Source organism: Takifugu rubripes, chromosome 19 (assembly GCF_901000725.2).
Source record: "Takifugu rubripes chromosome 19, fTakRub1.2, whole genome shotgun sequence".
NCBI lineage: Eukaryota > Metazoa > Chordata > Actinopteri > Tetraodontiformes > Tetraodontidae > Takifugu > Takifugu rubripes.
Window position 1 is genome coordinate 1,653,454 of NC_042303.1, and position 20,265 is coordinate 1,673,718.

Consider the following 20,265-nt stretch of genomic DNA (forward strand, 5'->3'; position numbering starts at 1 on the left):
AAAGAGTTTCTAATCAAACACCGCCTGTTTGGAATGATGAATGGATGAATTTTTATCTAATTTAGACTAATTTTAACATCCTTTATGCCAGTTCCATAGAGCACACACACACACACTAGCAAAGATGATATCCAAACAGCCAAATAAATGGGAGTCAAAAGAAATCATTTAAAGCTCATATGTCAGAGTCAAGGTCGAGGGTTTTCTATGGCCCCCGGGATGATATTGATTTATTATTAGAACCGGCCCACAGGCCGCAGATGTTTTACACAGGCCAATACTACATTTCCCACAATGCAACGGTGACAGTCTGAGCGGGAGGTGGCTTCATTTCATTATTTATCAGTAGTCATTAGCATAACAGCAAAAGTTAACTTTCAGATCCCCATAAAATGGCAAAACGGAAGGTGGACACTGAGAACCGGGGGTTCAAACAAGGTGGGAGTGGGAGTACATGTTCACGGAGGCAGCTGGGAAACCTGGGTGTCTTCTGTGTGGAGAAAGGGTGGCGGTAATGAAAGAATATCATCTGAGACGCCATCATGAAGCTAAACACAGCCGATCTGTCTCTGAGCTTTGTCCTCCACACGCTTTTTGGTGGCCTCCAGCTCCCTCTGGAAAAACTCTGACGCGGCAAATTGTTCAAAGGGCATTCTGGGGTCAGAGAGTCCCTCAGCAGCATAAGTCTGATGCACCTTCCTTGAGCAGTAGAAGTAGCGAACAGGACCCTGCTGATAGAAAAAGTGGATGGAAGATCCACCCGTCCCATACGGAGACTTGGGCTGTCCACAGGCCAGACAGGGTTTCGTCTGTCTCATCTTCTGCTCTGGTCGCTGCTGCTGCTGCTCCATCTCTAGAATGCCCTGCACAATTTTTTCAATGGAATCCTGCGTCAGAGGCGTGGGCAGGGCGGCTGTGGGAGGAGTGACAACAGCCGTCTCCATGGTGACTACAGGAACGCTGGTTGTTTTGCTCCCCTCTGTCAAGGAGTACCACAGCTGTTGAGTCTCCAGGAGCTTCTCTGGGCTGGTGTTCAGAGAAGAACTGGTGTTCAACAGCTTTGCCAGATGCTTCACATAGCGGGATATGTGAAACCTGGTTGTGGGGCGGAGCGAGCTGTTCGGATCGGCCGCAGACCGATGGACCATGTCTGCGTAGTCTGGATCCACAAGCCTCAGGATGTCCTTGTCCCCATGATGATACTGCAGCAAACTATCAATAGCGTCTTTCATGGGAAGAGTCCAGCGTGTGTGGTCCAAGACAAACACTCCACCACCAGTCTTCATGGGTCCAGTGCGGGCGCTCCTCGGCGAGGACTTCAGCGGCAGGGGCAAAGCTCCAGAGACGTCTGGAACACAAACAAAGCAATAATGCATCCTTAGTAACTCATATTATCGCCATATGGGCTATTGAGAAAACACATTAATATCCATCCCTTAATAACAGAAAGTGTAATATTTAACACATCAAAAGATTGAGACACACTGACCACAACCTAACTAAATCTATTTATTTTCAATCATTCGAAGGCCTTAATTCCAACATGCCGCTCTGAAAAACCCGATTATCGTTGACCCGCCCACTGATCTTTCAGGATCCTGGTCGTCCTCTGCTGGAATCTCCTTTACACGTCCAGCAGCAGAGAGATGGAAGCTGACAGGTGGCGCAGGGGGAAGCGACGGCACAGCAGTCGCTGTTGCCCAGCTGGAGGAAGGTGTTGCCCCAGGAGCATCGTCTGGAGCGGGAGGGGGCACGAGAGCCGAAGGCGGATCCCTCTGCTGCATTTTGTGTTTGTCCCAGTCCAGAGGGAGCGGACGGCAGCCCGGTTCTCTGGACTCCAGCCCAAACCTTTCTCCAGTGTCTCTGTCAGAGAGGTGAACGCAGGGCACTTGTCTTGTCCCGTCACTGCCATGGAAGCAGAGTTCAACTCCCACATTGAGGCAGGGTCAAAGACAGCAGGGAGGACGGCGCCGGGCTTCTTCATGTCTACCGGTCGCTGAAAGTTCCACCGCACAACGCCGGTCATGGCCTGGGCCTGGAACAGTTCAGGGGAGACCTGCGTACCCGTGACCCACTGGGCCTGCTGGAAATGGTAGCCCTCCTGCTGAGATGTACCACGGACAGGGATCCAGACGGGGACTTTGGCACCTTCGCCCGCTACGTGGTTTAGCTGAAGGGTCCCTCCGTCCCTGTCCATTATCCCCTCAGACAGTTCTGGGTCACTGAGGCAACCACGGAGGATGTGAACCCTCTGAACGCACCACGTCTTCAGCATGGGTAGGGTTAGGGTTAGCATGGAGCATTTTTCAGTTTGAATGACGGCAAACAAAGAAGATGGCTGATCTCACCTGTCCATCCAGTGGTAGCCGGCCTGTTCCACCCCAGCGTGGCTGTACCTCTGGGCCATTCCTTGCTACATCGGATGCAGGGACCTTTCTGTCTCAGCCTGAACCATCACCCAGGACACAATGAGCCAGTTCTCATTCATCACTGCGAAACTGGACATGGCTCCAGATGCCAGTGTCACCTTCCTCGCCATCTTCCTCGTGTGGTCCCACCTGAAAACCTGCCCCAACGTGCCCTGGAGGAGCTTGGTCAGAGACGGCTGTTGACGCTTGAACTCATCCAGCAGGCAGTCAGTCAGGTAGAATCCGGACACAGACACCCCACCCCAACCTTCTTGGTCCTCGTATGGCCCGAAAGCACGTGGCCGATCTTCCATCCTCACGTACTGGCCGATGGTTCTCTGTCCGTACGCCCCAGCCTCGGCCTCCCTGACGTTCTGGACAGCGTGCAGATATGCCAGGTGAGCTCGTTCATACTTGAGGTGCATGAGCTCATTCACCTGGTTCGCCATATCGGTCAGTGACTTGCCAGAACGCCGCAGTTCATCCATTACCGACTTGCACGCAGCCTTCTTGTAAGTCAGGAATGCAGGCAAAAGGTTAGTAAAGCGCACGGGCAGCTTCTCCACCCATGGAGGGTTGTCAGGACCAGTTCCTGCCACAGGCCTTGCAGCAGAGTCGCGAGGAAAAGATAAAATACTGGCCACGGACGCTGACGATCACTGGAGGTCTGCCCACGCCTGCAGAGACCACCTGAGGACGAGGACAGCTATGGAGGCACGGCAGGATGTCATTGTTCCTCAACCTGACCGTGATGTGGCTCTCTGGCTTCCAAATGAAAAATGGATGGAGCTGAAAAAAGTTGGGGGACGGGAGCTCAGCCACCATGTCCAGTAGCTCCGGCTGAGGAGGAAGACGCCAAAGAGAAATTGCGTTCCCAGGGTTATGCACTGGTCGGGACCCAGGCCACAACCCAAGTTGTTGAAGCTCCGTCCTCATCCACAGCTTTTGATGTTGTGAGCAGATCCACTTGCTCATGTCGTGGTCAGGGACAGGCATGGGAACAGGAGCTATGGGAACTAGGATAAAGTAAAGAAGACAGTTGAACAACATAAAGTTATCATTACTGAAGAGACAATTTCAGTGCCCCCGCCCTCACATGATATAAACACACGATACAAGGAAACAAACACGCGCCTCGGACACTTGGTTTCATTCCAGAGCTCACACCTCAGATTTTTTCCATGTCAGTGACAAAGAATCGTGTCAATTTGAATCACCCCGGGACACTTTATTATTGTTCAACACCCCACGGAATGGGGGAAATGTACATGGTTTAACATACCACTCTTTTGGTCTTGGGTAGAGTCCGTCAAAGGAGGCACTCTGCCGTCAGAGGTCTGTGCCGTGCAAGAGTCAGGTCCTGAAAACAAGTGCAGACTTGCTATTAAGAAATTACAGTCACTTCACCTGATGACAACATGGAAAGAACAGTCAGCTGTACATTACAGAGACATCAGGTTGTTCATCAGCCCTAAATAAAAGAAAAGGAAACATACCTGAAGTTGAGTGGGGCTCCTCTACCTTTGTGAGACCCTCTGTCTTGATTGGATGAACAGAATTACAATGTTTTTACCATCAACTAGTGATGCCTGTAGCTCAGCGGTATCTCCAGGTGGGGCTTTGGAGCGTGTGGCAGATGGAACTAAAAAGACAACATTAGTTTAGTCAGTTCAGATTCAATGAGTTGTGAAGACGCCGTTATTAGTAGAAATTCAAGCAGCCTTATCGTTGCTCCTCCTGCTTTTTAGAATTTTACATCATTAAAATTAAAACAATATAATGGTCTCATTCACACCAATTGAAATGACAATGTTAATCAGCGCTCTCGAGGCCGAGCAGGAGGAGCATTGGGACTCGGTCAACAAACATGCATTCGCGTGTTCGTACCCCGTGCATCCAAACTGTTTTTCAACGAAGCATCAAAGAGAACAAAAACAAACACTTACCCTCCTCCTCATAGTCAATATCAGTTCATCATTGCACGGATCAATTCATAGTCCTCACGACGGTTATTATCACACCAACATATGAAGAGTAATATTAAAGGAACTCGGCCAGAACATCAAGAACACAAAAATAATAAGATAAGTTTCAGATTTGGAGAGGAATTCTTCATGGAAAGGAACGGAACTCCAGCTCTGAAACCTATTTTTCAGAAACCTGTCTTTGCTCCTGGTGGCACTCTCGGCAGGGCGGCTGCTGCTACTGGCATAGCATCTGCACAGAGATGAAAAGAAAAACAATAGAAATCAGATACGGCATGGACTTTGTTTGTCTGACATGAAATAAATGTGGTAACGGTGTATTTACAGCTCTGGACTTGCAGATCAGAGTTATGGATGCTCAGCATCTCCCTTTCCATCTCCACGTCCTCCTCCATGGCTGTGTTAAAGACAAAAATACCGGCTACAGGTTATTAGTAGAAAAGAAAAAAACCTTTTCCCAAAGTTGAACTTGTCACATGAAGGAATGAGCATACCCAGGGGCTCAGCTGGGGCCTTCATGGGATGCTCAGCAGGTGTGGAAGATGTGGTGGGCTGCTGCCTCTTCAGCAGGTTCTGCTGCAACCTGAACATTCGTGTACCTGGAACGCAGCGCCTGCCTATGACAAAATCGGCATAGCCATCACCTCTGCTGTCCCAGATCTCCTTCCACCTGCTCTTGGCTCGGGCACCAAATCCAACCAGCTGGTCGTCTTCAGATGAGGCAGTCACTCCATCCCCTCTTCCGGCCTCATAAGTGAGGAGAGCCTGGATTTCTTGGAAACTGAGGGCATAACTCACAAATGACTGGAGGCTGTCCTTACTGTGGCTGTCAGCCATACAGAGACCTGCTGCCTCCTCGCTCTGCACGTTCTTGATCAGATACACGGTGGATCCTACGTCATTCTGCAAAAGCCATCTGAATGACTTCCCTTTATATTTACCAAACTGCAGGACATAGTCTCCCAGCACCTCCATCTTATCTGAGGGATCCCCCCTCTTTGTCGGATGACGGCCAAAGCGTTCTGCCGTACGAGGTCCTCCCTCATGGCCGCAGACTTGTCCTGAGGAGTGGAACTCACCCGTTTGGCTTCATCAGATGGCTCCTGGAGGAGAAACCCAAGAGGCCCCTTGCGGAACACGACCCCAAGTTTCGCAGGGAAAAAGGCGAATTGCTTCTGCATGTTGAGCTGACATAAAGGACAAATGTCTATTAATTTTCTCATTTTTATTAGACACTGATAAAACAGTTCCACCCATTTTTCAAATCACACCTGATAAATGTGATCAAAGGAATCTTAGGCCAGGAAAAGATAAAGTGTGGTACCATGTGTAAAGCTCTGTGTGTGTGTGTGTGTGTGTGTGTGTTTGTGAGTGTGCGCACACATGCAATTATCATGTAGGTGTGAAAGTGTAAGATCAAGGTTGTTGGGGTGTCGATTCAGGAGTTCAGAAGGTCAGTACCTGGTGTGTCTAGTGAGGAAAGGACTGGAAAGTGATGGTGTGTGTGTGTGTGTGTAGGTGTGTGTTTGTGTGTGTGTGTGTCTGTGTGTGCGTCTGTGTGTGTGTGTGTGAGAGAACATGTTGGGGGGGGGGCAGGAGGACAGTATCCCCTCTCAAAGACATTGGAAACAAAAACACACATTTGATGTAATAAAATGTAATACTACCACTACTAATATTACTACTAATAATAATTATAGTAATAATAATAATAATACCGAGATTTCAGTGCCACGACAAGTAAATCGGTTACTTGAATATAAAATTTGAACAAGTTCATTCATCACTATCGTGTAATTTAATTTATGAAAAACTAGCTTGACAAGATATGAGTATATTGTAGCATGACAAATACAGTACATTATAATTTAGGGCCAATTATAACACGTTCCTTGCTAATTTAGGACAAAATTGACCACAGCCTATGCACAATTACGAAAAGTTTCCTCATTAATTTAGTAGGAAATCAAGCCCAAACTTACCTTCAGCGAAGTTTACCAAAGAATGAACCAAGAATGGCCGATCCTCCGGAGAGGAGCCGCTCTTCATAGAAACGGCAGAACAGCGCCACGGGATGATAGCGGCCGGAAATATATTGCGTCCGTAGTGGTTTAGCACTACCATTGAAAATGAATGGGAAACGGTTTAGGGCCGTTTAGCTCCCGGCCATGGCACATCGCTTTTAAGTTGATTTCATTTATCGGAGTTGAATCTTGTTTGATTTTTTTGAAGGCGTTTCACCTCTCATCCAAGAGCCGTTGTAGGCAGATTTGATGATATGACGCTCATAGGCTATATAGCCTTTTCTTTTTGGGGGGAATGGATTGGAGGCTGCTCCAACATTGAGGTTTGGACGGTGACAAAGCAAAATGGACAACCTCCACCAGAATAAGTGTTTCAAGAAAATAAGTTTGAGTGTATTAACTTCAAAAGGCCATTTTCTTGCACCTGCTCTCGCTTACGGCCATACCACCCTGAGAACGCCCGATCTCGTCCGATCTCGGAAGCTAAGCAGGGTCGGGCCTGGTTAGTACTTGGATGGGAGACCGCCTGGGAATACCAGGTGCTGTAAGCTTTTTGCACTCCTCCACTGGGTCAGCAGAGGCCGCCAGTGTTCCTGATAATTATCCAGCCAGATGTAATTCACTTCTTAAGTACTTCTAACATTGAGATTTAATGTTGCACTATTGTACATCGTTTGAGATTTAATATTTTATGTGTGTGTGTGTGTGTGTGCGTGTGTGTGCGTGTGTGCGTGCGTCCGTGCGTGCGTGTGTGTGTGTTTGTGTTTAAATAAAATTGAATTTCCCACTTTGGTCCACACTATTGTCAACATTTCTGTCTTCAACAAAAGCCAACTCAAGGCGGCAGATTCCTGAATTGAAAACAATATCTAAAGAACTCAAGTATCATACTAACAACACTAATATTCCATCTGTCTATCCCCAACTGAATTAACTCCACACCTATCTCATCAGATTATTTGTAACAGAATAAGCAGATAACGTAGCATTTCCCTGTTCATATCTGCTACTTGCAATTTAGAATTTGTCAATAAAACTATGCTATGACACAAACTACAGTTTAATAGACTGCTGTGCTCCTAAAAAGAGCAGCATTTGTGGCTCATAAACCTCACAGACACTGCTATGCACTTTAAACATTTTTATGATCGTGAATTTTTCAATCAAATACCTTCTCGTTGATAATGCCCAAAGCGGGAATCGAACTCTCCCTCTGGGGTCTTCAGGAGGTTTCAATCAGGTTGTCTGTGACAGCAATTGTCAACTGGCCCGCACCGGCCCGGGATCGATTCCCGGCCATGGCACATTGCTTTTAACTTGATTTCATTCTGTGACAAAGCAAAATGGACAACCTCCACCAGAATAAGTGTTTCAAGAAAATAAGTTTGACTGTATTAACTTCAAAAGGCCATTTTCTTGCCCCTGCTCTCGCTTACGGCCATACCACCCTGAGAACGCCCGATCTCGTCCGCTCTCGGAAGCTAAGCAGGGTCGTGCCTGGTTAGTACTTGGATGGGAGACCGCCTGGGAATACCAGGTGCTGTAAGCTTTTTGCACTCTTCCACTGGGTCAGCAGAGGCCGCCAGTGTTCCTGATAATTATCTAGCCCAGGGGTCGGCAACGCAAACTGTTGAAAGAGCCATATTGGACCAAGAAAACAATAACAAATCCGTCTGGAGCTGCAAAAACTGAAATGCCTTATAATGAAGGCAACGCATGCTGTAAGTGTCTATATTAGCTTTATTAGCCTACTATCAAAATGATAATTAGGCTACAAATACATAACGAGCATCCTGGAGAGAATGACGCACCACGTGACCACTCTGCTGTATGGTGGTGCTTTAAGTTTAACTTCCATTATAATGAGATGTGGAAATTAAATATTTATTATACAAATTTTTACAGCATTGGAAAACTTTAAGAATGTTTGTCATGTTTTTCCTCCTACAGAAATTATATTAAAACAAAAAATATATTCACACATCTTTTCCCTATATTTGCTAAAGCTCCAGAGAGCCACTAGGGCGGCGCTAAAGAGCCGCATGCGGCTCTCGAGCCGCGGGTTGCCGACCCCTGCCGTAGACCTTCCAGTTGTGGGCGACACAGATCTCACATTGGCATCTGAACAGTACCTCTCTTCTCTGGAGCAAATACCTCATAAAACTAAAGAATTCCAATCTTCCACGACCAATAAGGTAACACCTATTACTGCTTTTTATGACCAGTTTGCATCCTCAGTCACAAGAATGTTCCTCTTGATTGTGGGGTTAAAAAAACCAACTAGTCTGTCCTTTTTTTCCTCAGACAACCATAACAGTAAACAATGTAGAGATGGTGGAGCTGACTGCACACTGTTGGCGCTTCACCCCTCCGGTGACCCAACACAAGGTCCGGAACCAGACTTGTGATCCCCCATCAGACGTGAAAGACAAGCAGTAAAGTGTCGTGTTTTACAACTCAGTCTTGGCTGTATACCTGCATGACGAGTGGTGGCCAGTGGATGATGTATTACGAACCACAGTCGAATCCAGACGTGGTTTGTTATCGGTAACAGAGCGTCTTTACGTCAGTGATTAACAAATTATGCTTCTTATTGTTTAGTAAATTAACTGGCCTGAAATGTGGAGGGGTAAAAGTACAATAGAGGAGCCTGGAGTTAAAGTACACTGCAACGGAAGATAGAAACTGGATCAACTGGAGCCTCAAAACTATGTGAAAGGCAACAGGAACATGTGAATGTAGTATTTTTTGGTAAATATAGGACTTGTGGGAACAGTTGGTCCTCCTAAATCAGTGTTTTTTCCTCTCCAGGTCCAGTCGATTGTGGAGAGGGTGATAGTGTTCCTGCTCAGTCGGGATGTGGACAGATCTTTGGATGAGACCGTGTGTTTCTCCCTGCACCCCCGCACCGAAAGCTGCAGCCTGTTGTGGGGAGAGTCAGGCGATCGGCTTCTACACGGTCAAACACAAAGGTGTGATGGTGGGTGTGGGAGGGAAGCGGCAGTTTTACAGTCTTTCACAGAGAAGGTAAGCTCCAGCCACATGTATGGGGCAGACCAATGGGTAGGGATGGGCGGGGCTTAAAATGTGTATATGCTCTCACCGCCAATGCATTTAGGCTACTGTCCTGATTAGTTGGATCTGCAGAGTATGTACTGGAAGCCAATAAATAAAATTCCTGAACAACATTTAGGGCTTGTTGTTATTGATATGCTCCGTAAGGTATCCCAGAGGGGGCTGCTAAATAAAACACCTGATTATTAAATTCATGTTTCAGCTCCCGTTTTTCTTTTCAGGCAGCCTCTGGGACACCTGGAGTGGTCAGGGCTACTTGCTGCCTGGGTTTGGACACGCCTGGTTCAAAGCCTGACATAAAAGGCACAACATCAAAGACTAAAGCTCTACTCCTAAACATAAATCCTAATATACTTAAACTATCTACTTGTGTTAGTGAAACAGCATAACAGAATAACATAACAGAAGCTGCTAAAGTGATCTACATTTTAAACAAAAAAGTAAGAACAGGAAGACCAATGGAGAAGATACAGGAAGAGAACAAAAAGCTGCTGAGGTCAGTGACGGAGCTTCAGCATGAAGTCAGGCAGCTAAAAGAACAGCTGGCTGAGAAGGACGAGCAGTTGAGCCGGAGCACCAAAAGGCGCCAGATAAGAACAGTGGCTCATATGGACACCCTGACCCAGCTGAACCAGGCAAGGGCTGATCTCACAGTCAGCCAAGACAAGTGCTCTGATCTGGAGGAGAAGTTGCGCAGTGGAACCAATGACAGCCACCAGAGTCTGGAGCACGGAGACCACGTAGAGCTCTCCAAGAAAGAAGAGGCTCTGAAACTGCAATTCTCAGAAAAAGAACAGCAGATGGAGGCGTGGATGAGGCCGAGGCTCATTGGCGTGCAGGAAGAATTCCAGAGGAAGCTCCTGGAGGAGAAAGAGAAGGACCAGCGTGAGATGCGTGAGAGAGAGGAGAGGCTGAGACAGCAGCTTGAGAGAGGGATGAGGGAAGAGAGGGACGACTGCTTGAAGAAGCAGCTGACCACGTTGATCGAGTCCTGGCAGACCGAAGCTCAGCGCTGGAGAAAACACCAGTCAGAGCTGGAGGAGAAACTCCACGAACAAGAGACCCTGCGCAAACAGCAAGAGGAGGAGAGGAAGCAGGAAACTGAGCGCTTCCAAGAGAACTTCCAGCAGCTTTGGGTAAGCAGCCGCAGATTTGTTTGTCCCGTCACTCCTGGTTTTGGAAGTTTAAATGTGTGGATGTGAAAACTAAAACCAATTCCTCCTTTCATCAGAACTACATTGAAAAGAAGGAGAAAAAGAAGAAGAAGAAAGGGGTCTGGAGCAGGATTCTAAAATTTTGGAAAAAGTGAGCTCCAACACTTTTCCTTGCTTCCTGCCCTCAGTAGTTTTCCACTCTACCTGTCAGCCACTCCCACCTCATCAGGCCAACTCCACTCACCTGTCAGCTCCGCTGCAGCTCATCCCAGACCTGCCTGTCTTCATCCTGCCCGCCTCGCCTGTTCCCCAGGAAACCTGCCTGCTTCCTGTCTCCGACCACGCACTCTGCCTCCGTGGCTCCAGCTATAATCTGCTTCCCCGGCTTCGACTCCTCTGCCTGGCCTCGACTCGTCTGCCGCTCGCCCCTCATCGGTACCTCTGCCTTGCCGCCCGGCTCTGGACCCCTCCCCTCGGCCGTTCCACCAAGAGTAAACGCATTCCCTTCCCCTAATCCTAAACCCAGAGGCTCCTTTTGGGCCACTGGTCTGAAGAAGACTGTTTCCTGAAATCACGGGGCTTCATAAATGCAGAAGTTGTCCTGGAAAAAATGTTCTATGTATCTAATGGCTTTTAGTTTTTGGGTATTTTTTTATGCTGAAGTAATTCACAACATAATTGTGGGATCCTAAAGTGAGTTTTTCCATTAATATTGTAATTTCATAATTTCAGACTGCTCAAATTATTTGCATCCTTATTTAAAAATGTAAAAAATGCAAACACTCTTTGAATCCAGCAGAAGATGTAGGTGTTCACACCCCCATGTGCATCTGCTTTCATTTATTTTATGCATTCTGTCATTTTTGCCATTTTCTGTTATAATTAAAATACATTGAAACAATCAAGCGTTTCCTTCAAAATAGTCAACAGGGTCGCAAGAAGCGTGTGGAAAAACCAAGGCGCAAAATAACTGCCCATGAACTGAGAAAAGTCAAGCGTGCAGCTGCCAAGATGCCACTTGCCATCAGTTTTGCCATATTTCAGAGCTGCAACATCACTGGAGTGCCCAAAAGCACAAGTGAGCAATACTCAGAGACATGGCCAAGGTAAGAAAGGCTAAAAAACGACCACCACTGAACAAGACACAAGCTAAAAAGTCAAGACTGGGCCAAGAAATATCTCAAGACTGATTTTTCTAGGGTTTTATGGACTGATGAAATGAGAGTGAGTCTTGATGGGCCAGATGGATGGGCCCGTGGCTGGATCGGTAAAGGGCAGACAGCTCCAGTCCGACTCAGACGCCAGCAAGGTGGAGGTGGGGTACTGATATGGGCTGGTATCATCAAAGATGAGCTTGTGGGGCCTTTTCGGGTTGAGGATGGATTAAAGCTCAACTCCCAGTCCTCCTGCCAGTTTCTGGAAGACACCTTCTTTAAGCAGTGGTACAGGAAGAAGTCTGCATCCTAAAAGAAAAACATGACTTTCACGCAGGACAATGCTCCATCACACGCATCCAAGTCCTCCACAGCCTGGCTGGCAAGAAAGGGCCTAAAAGAAGAAAAACTAATGACATGGCCTCCTTGTTCACCTGATCTGAACCCCACAGAGAACCTGTGGTCCCTCATCAAATGTGAGATTTACAAGGAGGGGAAACAGGGTCTGGGAGGCTGTGGTTGCTGCTGCACGCAATGTTGATCATGAACAGATCAAAACACCGACAGAATCCATGGATGGCAGGCTTTTGAGTGTGTTTGCAAAGAAAGGTGGCTATACTGGTCACTGATTTGTTTTTGAATGTCAGAAATGTATATTTGTGATTGTTGAGCTGTTATATTGGTTTCCCTGGTGAAAATAAATAATTGAAATGGGTATATATTCGTTTTTTGTTAAGTTGCCTAATAATTATGCGCAAAGTAATAGTCTCCTGCACACAGATATCCTCCTAAAGTAGCTAAAACTAAAAAAGCCCCACTCCAACTCCCAAAAATATTCAGCTTTAATATTAATGAGTCTTTTGGGTTCATTAAGAACATGGCTGTTGTTCAATAATAAAATTAATCCTCAAAATTACAACTTGCCTAAAAATTCTGCACTCCCTGTAGTGCTGCTGTTCCATTGGCTGGTTCTACAGAACACTGTCTTTGATGTGCTCTGATGATGAACGGTTAAAACTTTTAAAGCCTGACAAAACCATAAAGCCTTGTCAAAGCCTGACAAAAAAGGACATTAAAGGCACAACACCAAAGACTAAAACTCTAGTCCTAAACATAAATCCTAATATACTTAAACTATCTACTTGTGTTAGTGAAACAGCATAACAGAATAACATAACAGAAGCTGCTAAAGTGATCTACATTTTAAACAAAAAAGTAAGAACAGGAAGACCAATGGAGAAGATACAGGAAGAGAACAAAAAGCTGCTGAGGTCAGTGACGGAGCTTCAGCATGAAGTCAGGCAGCTAAAAGAACAGCTGGCTGAGAAGGACGAGCAGTTGAGCCGGAGCACCAAAAGGCGCCAGATAAGAACAGTGGCTCATATGGACACCCTGACCCAGCTGAACCAGGCAAGGGCTGATCTCACAGTCAGCCAAGACAAGTGCTCTGATCTGGAGGAGAAGTTGCACAGTGGAACCAATGACAGCCACCAGAGTCCGGAGCACGGAGACCACGTAGAGCTCTCCAAGAAAGAAGAGGCTCTGAAACTGCAATTCTCAGAAAAAGAACAGCAGATGGAGGCGTGGATGAGGCAGAAGCTCATTGGCGTGCAGGAAGAATTCCAGAGGAAGCTCCTAGAGGAGAAAGAGAAGGACCAGCGTGAGATGCGTGAGAGAGAGGAGAGGCTGAGACAGCAGCTTGAGAGAGGGATGAGGGAAGAGAGGGACGACTGCTTGAAGAAGCAGCTGACCACGTTGATCGAGTCCTGGCAGACCGAAGCTCAGCGCTGGAGAAAACACCAGTCGGAGCTGGAGGAGAAACTCCACGAACAAGAGACCCTGCGCAAACAGCAAGAGGAGGAGAGGAAGCAGGAAACTGAGCGCTTCCAAGAGAACTTCCAGCAGCTTTGGGTAAGCAGCCGCAGATTTGTTTGTCCCGTCACTCCTGGTTTTGGAAGTTTAAATGTGTGGATGTGAAAACTAAAACCAATTCCTCCTTTCATCAGAACTACATTGAAAAGAAGGAGAAAAAGAAGAAGAAGAAAGGGGTCTGGAGCAGGATTCTAAAATTTTGGAAAAAGTGAACCCCAACACTTTTCCTTGCTTCCTGCCCTCAGTAGTTTTCCACTCTACCTGTCAGCCACTCCCACCTCATCAGGCCAACTCCACTCACCTGTCGGCTCCGCTGCAGCTCATCCCAGACCTGCCTGTCTTCATCCTGCCCGCCTCGCCTGTTCCCCAGGAAACCTGCCTGCTTCCTGTCTCCGACCACGCACTCTGCCTCCGTGGCTCCAGCTATAATCTGCTTCCCCGGCTTCGACTCCTCTGCCTGGCCTCGACTCGTCTGCCGCTCGCCCCTCATCGGTACCTCTGCCTTGCCGCCCGGCTCTGGACCCCTCCCCTCGGCCGTTCCACCAAGAGTAAACCCATTCCCTTCCCCTAATCCTAAACCCAGAGGCTCCTTTTGGGCCACTGGTCTGAAGAAGACTGTTTCCTGAAATCACGGGGCTTCATAAATGCAGAAGTTGTCCTGGAAAAAATGTTCTATGTATCTAATGGCTTTTAGTTTTTGGGTATTTTTTTATGCTGAAGTAATTCACAGCATAATTGTGGGATCCTAAAGTGAGTTTTTCCATTAATATTGTAATTCAATAATTTCAGACTGCTCAAATTATTTGCATCCTTATTTAAAAATGTAAAAAATGCAAACACTCTTTGAATCCAGCAGAAGATGTAGGTGTTCACACCCCCATGTGCATCTGCTTTCATTTATTTTATGCATTCTGTCATTTTTGCCATTTTCTGTTATAATTAAAATACATTGATATTTTATTGTGCTAGCCATTTTACCATTCAATCAGTGCATCCTTTTAAGTCCATCTCCAGCAAAATGAACAATTACCACAGCAATAGGACACACTGAGCTTTTTCTAAATGTTGAATAGGTGTAATAAAATGAAGTTAGAGCAACTGAGTGGGACCACAGACGCTTCAACAAGACAGAAAAGTCAGAAAGTGCTTTCAGTTGATGTGTCGTAGGCACATTGGGGGTAGATTTCTGATGACTTAATTGCTGACATAAATATTCAACTAAAAGACTAAATACAATTGGAGAAAAACAACAAAACTAGCATTCCCACTAGCGCTGCTGTTTCAGTGGCCGGTTCTACAGAACACTGTCTTTGATCTGCTCTGATGATGAACGGTTAGGCAGCTTCTCCAGCCATCGAGGGTTGTCAGCAAACCAGGTCTTTCCACAGGCCTTGCAGCAGATTCACGAGAAAAAGATGAAATGCTGTCCACTGTGCCAACAATTACTTGAGGTCTTCCCACACCTGCAGAAACCACCAGAGGATGAGTACATCTTTGGAGACATGGCAGATTGTAGTTGACTATAGAAAATAACAGCTTATGTATGCACAGTAACTTTAAACATTAAAACACAAACGCTGTTCACCTTCGTAAGCGATATATAGAGGAGAGAGAGCGAGAGAGAGAGAGAGAGAGAGAGAGAGCGCAGTGTCGCTGAGTCTAAAGGGGAAAAAGGCGCCTACTAGCGGCGGAAGAATCCCCCCCACACACACACACCCGCTAAAAAAAGCTATAGAGTGTTCTCATATGATCAAATTCAATAAAACATAAGATTAAGATAAAAATGTTATGCATTGGCCGGGAATCGAACCCGGGCCTCCCGCGTGGCAGGCGAGAATTCTACCACTGAACCACCAATGCGTAAATTGGGCCAAAAAACCGAAATTTTTAAAGAAACTTAACCTGTTAATTAACCAGACTTAACTTAATTCTCAACTATAAACGAGAATAAAAGCGTTCCAAATAATGGCGTCTCTTGAGTAACTATGCTGCCATCTAGTGGTCAAATAGAGGTATCTACACGCATAAATTAACACGCACTTCACGTGGTAATTAACGATATAAAGCTTGGACAGAAGTTGTCACACACTTAACAGCTTAAATACGACCACAATAATGTCGTCTGACACTAAATAAAGGGTATAATCCTCAGAACAACCATCGCAATGCAACCACCCAATTAACAAACAGAAACCCAACTACCAAACATAACAACATAAAGCAATAGCCACTAACCAAACTATAAATATGACACAGTCAGGAAAATGCCTTAAAATTCGTCTGAGATAAACAATACCGTCCGAACTTCATCTGGGCCGATCTCTTCAGGCGATGAAGACAACAGGCTCCGCTCTGACGCGCTCCCAATTAACGCTGACCAGTGTGGCGCGCTCAGCGCCCCTCACTGCGCATGCGCTCAGGCTGTGACCCTGGTATTGCTGGATTATTACCTCCATTTCCCCTGCGCAAACTGACTATTTATCAACCCTCTTTCCCAATAAAACACAAATTTCTGGCATAAAGAATAATAACTAACGCTGTATGCTTGTGCAGATTGTGGATTGAGAACAAAATTCCCATCTTTTCCTTTATTTAATAAGACGTCTACTGTAGCTTTAGGAAGGCTTAAGTACTGCGGAAAACATGTACTACAGGTCAGAAAGCTCCCGTTTGGCTTTGATGATATTTTGAGAGTTCCGTCCGAGTGTGCCTTTTTTTAAAGACCCTAACAGGTAATGTTGTGTTCATCCAACAGTTATTGTACACATCAGTGGATTAGGAGAGATTAGGAGAATCAACAGATCATAGTACACTGACGCTGGGGGTGGGTGGGGCTATGGGGTGTCATAGCCCTCTATGGACACAGGGGGGCGCTGAAGTCCACGACATATGTCAACCTTGGGCATTTCGTTACAGGCCCCGATTTACACACTGCAAGTTCTGGGTCTGCGCAAGTATTTATGGACCGGAACAGTAAGACAACGACTGCATGTCATACGCACGACTTCTGTTTTAAGTCGGGCAGTACTTTTGTAAAACGACCCTTCTTGCTAATGTGGACATTGCTCGTTGAGCAGCGCTTGGAAGTAGTCAAGTTTCGGTTCAGCGAAATCTTGTTCCGAATAATCTTCAAAATCATGGTCTCAAAAAGCAGCAGTACCTTTGTCATACTGTATATCCTTTTGTTTTTATTAAATTTGAATCAGTTCTCACGGAGGATTTATTATTACTAGTGCATTTAACGTGACGGTTACGTCATTTTGCGTAAGTGACTTTAACCCAACTAATATTAGTAGCTTTCCAAATATGAGACATAATTCTAATGCACTGTGGGGATTCTCCATCAAGTCCTGTCATGGGATTATTAAAATCATTTTTTTCAGGTTGTTGATTACATGTGCAGGTGTAAGAAAGTGATCTGTACACAGGCGAGATCGCCATGTATCCCGTAGACCAGGGGTCGGCAACGCAAACTGTTGAAAGAGCCATATTGGACCAAGAAAACAATAACAAATCCGTCTGGAGCCGCAAAAACTGAAATGCCTTATAATGAAGGCAACACATGCTGTAAGTGTCTATATTAGCTTTATTAGCCTACTATCAAAATGATAATTAGGCTACAAATACATAACGAGCATCCTGGAGAGAATGACGCACCACGTGACCACTCTGCTGTACGGTGGTGCTTTAAGTTTAACTCCCATTATAATGAGATGTGGAAATTAAATATTTATTATACAAATTTTTACAGCATTGGAAAACTTTAAGGATGTTTTCCTGTTTTTCCTCCTACAGAAATTATATTAAAACAAAAAATATATTCACACATCTTTTCCCTATATTTGCTAAAGCTCCAGAGAGCCACTAGGGCGGCGCTAAAGAGCCGCATGCGGCTCTCGAGCCGCGGGTAGCCGAATCAGAATCAGAATCAGAAGCAGAAGCAGAATCAGGTTTATTGCCATTGTTCATGTAATACAGTACACAGTATTACACAAACTAGGAATCTGTCTTGGTGTGACGCTGCGACATTCAACATAAAGAAGACAACACTAGAATAAGATAAATAAAATAAAATAAGACATATATACAGTATATACATAAATGGTAAGAAATAGTGCAGGTCCATGCAGGAGTAATGTATTGTTCGTGAGTCCGACTGGCTGCTGTACATGGTGCTTAAGTGATCAGTCACTTGGTGTTCAGCAGCCTGATGGCAGAGGGGAAGAAGCTGTTAGTGTAGCGGGAGGTTCTGGTCCGAATGGACCGTAGTCTCCTGCCTGAGGGGAGGGGGGAAAACAGTCCGTGACCAGGGTGGGAAGGGTCGGCCGTGATCCGACCTGCACACCTCCGGGTCCTGGAGATATACAGGTCCTGGATGGATGGAAGCCTGCAGCCGATCACCTTCTCGGCAGCGCGCACGACGCGCTGCAGCCTCAGTCTGTCCCTGACAGTGGCACCAGCGAACCACACGGTGATGGAGGAGGTGAGGATGGAGGAGGTGAGGATGGAGGGGGTGAGGATGGAGGAGGTGAGGATGGAGGAGGGGAGGATGGAGGAGGTGAGGATGGAGGAGGTGAGGATGGAGGGGGTGAGGATGGAGGAGGGGAGGATGGAGGAGGTGAGGATGGAGGGGGTGAGGATGGAGGAGGTGAGGATGGAGGAGGGGAGGATGGAGGAGGGGAGGATGGAGGAGGGGACGATGGACTCGATGATGGCCGTATAAAACTGCGCCAACATCCTGGGAGGCAGTTTGAGCTTCCTCAGCTTCCGTAGGAAGAACATCCTTTGCTGGGCCTTCTTGATGAGGGAGCTGATGGTTGGCTCCCACTTAAGGTCCCGGGTGATGGTGGTGCCCAGGAAGCGGAAGGAGTCCGCGATGGTGATGGGGGAGTCCATGAGGGCAAGGGGGGGCAAAGGGGCTGTGACTTTCCTGAAGTCCACAATCATCTCCACTGTTTTCTAAGCGTTCAGCTGCAGGTTGTTGTGTCCGCACCAGGACACCAGTCGAGCCACCTCCCTCCTGTAGGCAGTCTGATCGCCATTGGAGATGAGCCCGATGAGGGTGGTGTCATCCGCAAACTTGATCAGCTTGACAGGCTGGTGGCTTGAGGTGCAGCAGTTTGTATACAGGGAGAAGAGGAGGGGGGAAAGTACACAGCCCTGGGGTGATCCAGTGCTGATGGTGACGGAGTCTGAGACTCTTCCCCAGCCGCACATACTGCCTCCGATCCGTCAGGAAGTGAGTGATCCACCTGCAGAGGGAGGCAGGCACACTAAGCTGGGACAGCTTGTCCTGTAGCAGAGCGGGGCGGATGGTGTTGAACGCAGAGCTGAAGTCCACGAACAGGATCCTCGCGTAGGTTCCCGGGGAGTCCAGATGCTGCAGGATGGAGTGAAGGGCCAGGTTGACCGCGTCGTCCACAGATCTGTTGGCTCTGTAGGCGAACTGCAGTGGATCCAGGAGGGGGGTGGTGATGGACTTGAGGTGTGGCAGGATCAGGCGCTCTAAGGACTTCATGACTACAGAGGTGAGCGCCACAGGTCTGTAGTGGTTAAGCCCAGTGATCCGTGGCTTCTTGGGGACAGGGACGATGGTTGAGGTTTTGAGGCAGGCTGGCACCTGGCACGACTCCAGGGAGGAGTTGAAGATGTCTGTGAAGACAGGAGTCAGCTCCTCTGCGCAGTGCCTCAGGGTGGAGGGAGACACGCCGTCCGGGCCAGGGGCCTTGCGCGGGTTCAACCTGGCGAACTGCCTGCGCACATCCTGTTCACTGATGGTGAATGAAGGGGGGGAGGAGGGGGGAACTGGTGGTAAGTGATGGGGGGGGGGACTGATGATGAGTGGAGGGGGGGGGGAGGAGGGGACTGCCTTTGATGGAGTGAGGTCCATGGGGGCAGTGACACTGGGGGGGGGGAGGTGTTAGGCATAGTGGAGGGACAGGCTCTGACAAAGGGCTTTGTCGTCCTGACCCTCTGAAGCCTGAGGCCTGTAGTCGGTGATCTGCCTCAGGCCTCCACACAGAAGCAGAGTCGTTAGCAGTAAACTGCTGCTGAAGTTTCTCCGAACACACAGATTTAGCTCTCCTCAGTTCCTTGCTAAACCGGTATTTGGCCTCTCTGTAGCAGTCTCTGTCTCCACTTTTCAGCGCTGCTTCCTTTTCTTTCCTGATCTGTCTGAGTCTCGGAGTGAACCAGGGCTTGTCATTGGAGTAACTCACCCTAGTGCGCGTTGGTAGAATGCACTCCTCACAAAAGTGGATATATGAGGTCCCAGTGTCCGTGTACTCATCCAGATCATGTGTGGCCCCTTTAAACATGTCCCAGTCAGTTGTGTCCAAGCACGTGCGCAGCTCCTCCACAGCCTCACTGGTCCATCTCTTCGTGGTGCTCACGGATGGCTTTGTTTGTTTGAGTTTCTGTCTGTATGTGGGGATCAGGTGGACCATCACGTGATCAGACAGTCCTAGCACAGCACGGGGGACGGCCCGATACGCGTCCTTCACTGTGGTGTAGCAGTGATCCAGCGTGTTCTCTGCTCTGGTGGGGTATTTGATAAACTGTTTGTACCTGGGGAGCTCGTAACTCAGGTCGCT

General features: G+C 47.4%; 1 protein-coding gene, 3 long non-coding RNA genes and 3 other non-coding genes across 15 annotated transcripts in view; 4 read left to right on the plus strand and 3 right to left on the minus strand.

Moving 5' to 3' along the window:
• Positions 1-20,265, plus strand: part of LOC105418562 (WW domain-binding protein 11-like) — a 1,118,483-nt gene that overhangs the window by 1,057,680 nt on the left and 40,538 nt on the right. The window lies entirely within an intron of this gene.
• On the minus strand, positions 986-2,868 carry LOC115246896 (uncharacterized). The gene is made up of 3 exons (XR_003885999.1): positions 2,349-2,868; positions 1,490-2,266; positions 986-1,348 (listed from the first exon to the last, which is right to left on the minus strand). It is a non-coding gene; the product is annotated as an uncharacterized lncRNA (long non-coding RNA).
• LOC115246895 (uncharacterized) lies at positions 2,875-4,761 on the minus strand. 2 transcript variants are annotated; one of them, XR_003885998.1, is made up of 5 exons: positions 4,719-4,761; positions 4,355-4,625; positions 3,905-4,050; positions 3,691-3,768; positions 2,875-3,424 (listed from the first exon to the last, which is right to left on the minus strand). It is a non-coding gene; the product is annotated as an uncharacterized lncRNA (long non-coding RNA). The 2 variants fall into 2 exon arrangements; XR_003885997.1 differs by having other exon boundaries at positions 3,905-4,625.
• Positions 6,850-6,968, plus strand: LOC115247060 (5S ribosomal RNA). The gene has a single exon (XR_003886155.1). It is a non-coding gene; the product is annotated as a 5S ribosomal RNA (ribosomal RNA).
• Positions 7,848-7,966, plus strand: LOC115247074 (5S ribosomal RNA). The gene has a single exon (XR_003886168.1). It is a non-coding gene; the product is annotated as a 5S ribosomal RNA (ribosomal RNA).
• On the plus strand, positions 8,410-9,830 carry LOC115246901 (uncharacterized). Of its 2 annotated transcripts, XR_003886005.1 has the most exons (4): positions 8,411-8,612; positions 8,722-9,149; positions 9,229-9,389; positions 9,714-9,830. It is a non-coding gene; the product is annotated as an uncharacterized lncRNA (long non-coding RNA). The 2 variants fall into 2 exon arrangements; XR_003886004.1 differs by having other exon boundaries at positions 8,410-8,612; positions 8,722-9,389.
• Positions 15,462-15,532, minus strand: trnag-gcc (transfer RNA glycine (anticodon GCC)). Its single transcript has one exon. It is a non-coding gene; the product is annotated as a tRNA-Gly (tRNA).